General features: G+C 36.3%; 1 pseudogene; it reads right to left on the bottom strand.

The window, feature by feature from the left end:
• Window positions 1-940: 940 nt before the first annotated feature.
• Window positions 941-5,556, bottom strand: part of LOC141633408 (alanine aminotransferase 2-like) — a 44,399-nt pseudogene continuing 39,783 nt past the window's right edge.

Genomic DNA, 5,556 nt, shown 5'->3' with positions numbered 1-5,556 from the left:
GGGGTCAATTTGTGAAAGGTCACCTTAATCCTTAATTAAGAAAAAAATTAGGATGAGGGGGTGATCAAGGTGAGTAAAGGTCAATTTGTGACCCTTATTGGCTCAAATTGACCTCCTTTGTGACCCAATAGGTGTCACTCTCTGGTTGGTTGTTCAATTTTTTTTTTTGCTTTTCTTTTTATTATGTAGAATTAGTTTGGTCTAAAGAGTGGAAAGAAAACTTACCGTATTGCTTGGAAGAATGGGTGAGCAATTGGAATGCAATTCGTGCTTGGAAAGGGAAGCGGATGATGATTAGATAGTTTACTACTGCTTTCTTTGTTTTCGTTTTCTTTTGTTGTGAACTTCGTTTTGTGGCCCTACTCGCTGTAGGTCACGGGTTAATCCCATTTTAATCAAAAAAAATGTAGAATTAGTTTGGAACTTTTAGAATTATTTATTTTCATATTTTTTTATCTTATATATGCGATTTTTTTTAATTATATTTGCGGTTTTTTTTGTTGTCAATAAAATCGTCTTTTCAATTTTTAAATTTTAACAATGTTATTTAATAATTTTTTTCCAATAGTGTATCCCATTAAATTAATATTTAACATATTTGACTAGTTTTATTTTATGAAAAATAAAAAATAACTTGTATATATTTAGTTAGTAAATAATGATGAAAAAAGTAAGAGAGAGATTTTAGTGAGGTAGAGAATGTGGGAAATGATGAAAGTGAAAAATAATTGGATTAATTGACCCAGGTCATGACCTTCTGCTTGGGAGGGTGAAATGGGTCAAGTTAATAAGGGGTGATTAAGAGTAAAAATTCTGATTGACCCGATTAAGTTGACCTTTTGCTTGAGAATGGTCTTACAGTATACCCTGAAAAAATATACCTGTCTGTGAAATCTCGAACATGTCTTGTTAATGTGTTCCAAATTTAGAAGCACAAGTATAGAATAAGAACATCTTGGTTCTTTTATTGGTAAAACGATCTTTGCATAAATTGTGAAGAGAACAATACCAGTCCACATTGAAAGGACTCAAAATGTTGCTACTAAAAGGTAAAATGACGCGGATTAAAATTAATCTCCGGTAAAGAATATCCATTAAGCTCAAATCAGGATCACACAGAACTTTAGGTACTCATAAATACTCTTTTAAGGATTCTTATAGTTACTAAATAAAGGGTAGAAACAAAAACTTTGTTGTCTGCAGAAGTGTGCAGATGCTATATTTTCCCAAACAATAATAAAGGGATTTCCATTTATTCAGAGCTCTCGAAAGGGAACGTTCCTCTTTTTAATCGCGGAACTCGTCCATGAACTTCTGATGGAATGCTGTCAGACGGTCCAATTGCAGGAATTTTATCCTCTTGAGGTAGAATGGTACAGCGGAAATGCCAAGTCCGAGGAACCTTTTGAAGAAAACACGGTTTAGTGTCGGCAACAAGAAATAATACAAGAGAGACATAATAATCAACCAACAAGGCAACAATCCTCCTATAAGACGGTCTAAGAAGACTCGAAAGGAGGATAAATCTAAAAATACTTGGATTTATTTAGTACGTATTTAATTTTATATTGAAACCTGTTATTTCATAACTATGACAATTTACAAACATATTTAAGTCATGAATTAGTCAATTTAAATATGTCTTAGATATGCTCGCCATTATTATAGAACACCGGGTTGCTAAGGAAAAATTACACGTGTTGATGTATGATAATATGAGGTTTCTAATTAGGCCTTATTGTTAATGGGCCACTCTCTTGTTATGAGAGAGTCCTATACAACAATTAGTGGTAATCAATCAATTAGTCTCCCGAGTGTCTCATATTGATATAATAAGAGCCGATTCATTTAAAAATCTTACCCATATGCCTATCACTCTATCAGGCTATCACGGAGTAGGGCACACAGATACAAGTCATACAACACTTGAACACTTCACTCGAGACAATACTTAGAAACTAGTGACACATACCTATAACTAGACCTAGCAAACAAGTAATTAGAGTCTGGATCGGCCCAGTACTGGTCACAATGAGTCCGTTGATATTTGGTTAGTTTGGATCAGTGGTCATGGGCTGGGACAATCGGGTCATTTAGGGGTTGTGGATATCGAGCTTTTTGTTCCAAATACGTTATTTAAGGTTGTTTGGATATTCGGGATGGTCATTTCAAGGTTGGGTAAATTTGGGGTTGGTTTGCTACAGGTTGTTCCTTTCAGGTACGGGTTTGGCAGTTTTGCCAGAGTTACTTCTAACTGAGCATGAAAGACTTCGGCTATATGAATGGACTATTAAAAGGTCATTGACTAACCTGTCCAAATCCAGAACCAGGAACCACAACAATTCCCGTCTGTTCTAGTAAGCGGCGAGCATAGAAGGCATCGGGAGCAGTAGGAACAGCCTTAGCAGCTTCTATTGCCTTCTTTGGGAGATCAATATGAGGAAACAGGTACATGGCTCCCTCAGTTTTGTTGCATGTCACACCTTTTAAACTGTTGAAGGCATCTTCTAGTGTCTGTCAAAGTGCCAATACGACAAATTAAGTTACGAGAACACAAATCAAGTTGCGTTTGCATTTAGGGATTTACCCTCCTGTTGCAGATACTTGTGCAGCGAAAGTAGCCGCCAAATTCAGAGACAGCAGGAGTAGGACAAGTAAAATGCCCATCAAATATAAGTCAAAAGCTGGCAAATGAGTGGTCAGTTGTCTAGATTACCTTAGCACGTCTGGCCAAAGATGAAAGAATTCCCTCTTTCTCAGCACAATAAGATTCATATGACTCATCTCCAACCTAGAAAAAAGGAAAATGTTTGGTTTAGTTCTTAAAACTTAAACATGATTCAAACGATAACGAAAGACAGTTAAGCACAATAAGCCGCTTTTCAAGTGTCCATTGTCCAAAAGGATGAACTAAAAGATCATACTAATAATTAATTTTTTTTACTCTCGAGTTCTTGGGATCTAGCAAAGAAGGGAACATAAAATCCAATGGTAGAGTAGGAAGTACCTTAGGTGGGCTCATGACGAGACTTGCAAGTATTTGACCGGTAATATTAGAGCACAGGTTGACTCATCTCAGGACTAAATCCACTGACTTCCATATAACCTCCTCTTTTCCCACATTCTCCGTAATATCCTAGAGTCATAACGGAAAATAATGTTAAAACTGCAAAAGTTTTGTAGGTCATACAATATACTAACAAACAGCAAGCTACCTTTAGACACAGATTGAAAAGAAACCAAGGCGATATCGTTCTCTTCATACCCACTAGAACGTGCAATCTTCTTAAACGAGTGAAATTGCTTGTCAGGAACATAAACATTCTCTAGGTATACCTTTTTTTTTTTTTTTTTTTTTTTTTTTTTTTTTTTTGCAAAAAAAGCATAATCCCATCAGTGAATGAATGAACATATTACTGTTAAAAGTATCGGATATTGAGTTCATATAGCTATAAAAGCAATTACCTCATCTGCCAGAAGAACAAGACCCTCTTTCTTGCAAAATTCAACAATTTCCTTCTGGTTATCTTCAGCTAGAACCTGAAAGTTAATTTTTCAGAAAGGTCACAAGACTCGCTTATAGACATCCCCTCCTACACATAGGTATTAAAGCAAATGCTCCTGTGCAATACCTGCCCAGTCGGGTTGCCAGGATTAATCACAACCAAGGCTCGAACAGTTATACCCTTAGACCTGGCATCATCCAATTGCTTCCTAAGGTCTGAAATCTCCAAACCCCATCCCGTTGCTTCGTCCAGATAGTATGGTACCTGTTAAGTCCATGGAAGATATCACGGGAGCATACGTTATAACAGCTCAAATTGAGTTATCTTACCCTTTTCAAATTAACAACGTGAACACATAGTAAAATCAGGAAGAGAAGAACTTAAAAGCTATTAGGAATGCATATGTGATATGTCAATTGCAAACATACCAAAGTTCCACCATGGAGGGCGATTGAAGCAGAATACAAAGGATACTGAGGAATAGGGCACAGAATTCCGTCTTGCTCGGACCTTAACAGTAATTGCATCATCATGTGGACCTACATCAGAAAGATAGATAAGTATCTGCCTCATTTTTAGCTTAGTAATCATGTATTTAAAGTGGAAAGTTTTTTACCCCAGGGCTTGCCCCATCTGTCAAGAAAATGTCGTTTGCATTTGCAGGGAAACCATCACGTGCTTCGATTCCAGCAGCAATTGTTTCACGCAGACCCTTAATACCCTGTAATAATGATCAAGCCATGTGATACAAAAAAATAATAGGTTTATATCCTATGCTCATCTATCGAACTTTAACTCTTTGGCCTTAGCTAAGCTGCATGCATCATGAATATAACGACAAATTATCGAGAAACCAGCTCCAAATAAAAACTGGAAGAATAATGAACAAAATGTATGATTCGATAAATAACAAAACAAGCGTCCAAATTTTTGTCATGTAGAGCTGACTGACCAATAGTAATCTGCTAGAATTATTACCTGACTATGACTGTATGCGCCAGTTGCTCTACCGGGAATTTGATCCAAAATTTGCCAGGCTCTTTCTATTGAATCAGTACTGCAGCAAGTGAAAACAAGCATAAGTAGTCCTCAATAAAAAAACCATCTCTATTTTCTCATCATAAGGGATTTATTCCCAAGTCAAAAGCGCATTTGACACTCCAACATTGGTGCAGACTGTAGACACTATACCTCATTTTACAGTAAATAATTTGCAAAACTTTCTTAAAAAGGCTTTAACCAATACTGGACAATAACCTACTGGATTCTTATAGTCAAGCCTGAGAAATTAAATAGAAGGGTAAAGTGGTAAACATAGATAAAAAAACATGAGTCTTTTGTTTCTTTTAGGCTAACTAGTTGTTGCTCCGCGCCCTACCGGGCGCGGTGCCCCAATTTGGCTAATCGTCTAGTGAACCTCATTAGTAGACATCGAAATAAAAACGCAAACTGCCTTTCACCTGGTTAAAAACGTTTGTAGAACAGAGTAGCATAAAAGAAGACATCTATGTAAAGTACTTAAATACAGCTTGAGTATAATATAAATCAAAACGTCGCGGCCAATAAGTTTTTCTCTATAAAGTAAAGCACATAGTACAAATGGAAATATAAGACAAGATAACAATGCAAAAGTCGGACTATAACATGATATGCTTATTAAGTTGAGTAAAATGACCGGGTGCAACGTCCCAAATTGGTGAAATGCTAAGAGGAAATAAGTTGGAAGTATGGAAAAAGAAAGGAAAGTGGTCCTTCAGGTATTTAGAAATTGTGTACCGTGCATAGTAGTGATCACCTAACTGGCGAAAATGCCTAAAAATACAATGTTTGGTGCAAAATAATTATGTAATAATGGACGTAAAACTTCTGAATCATTCGAACCGGAACACAGATTCAAGCTCAATTATTGAAGACTTTGAAGAGCGGAATTATCCGTGCATGTGAAATATGCTCCATTTATGTTAAATGATCAACAAACTGTCAAGAAGCTTATAACCCCAAGGTTACGTTTGAGAAGGAGAATGAAAAGTGAACCATTTACATTGGTTGC

Source organism: Silene latifolia, chromosome Y, assembly GCF_048544455.1.
Source record: "Silene latifolia isolate original U9 population chromosome Y, ASM4854445v1, whole genome shotgun sequence".
NCBI classification, from domain to species: Eukaryota; Viridiplantae; Streptophyta; class Magnoliopsida; order Caryophyllales; family Caryophyllaceae; genus Silene; species Silene latifolia.
The sequence above is the reverse complement of the archived record's forward strand: the minus strand, read 5'-3'. Positions and strand labels throughout refer to the sequence as shown.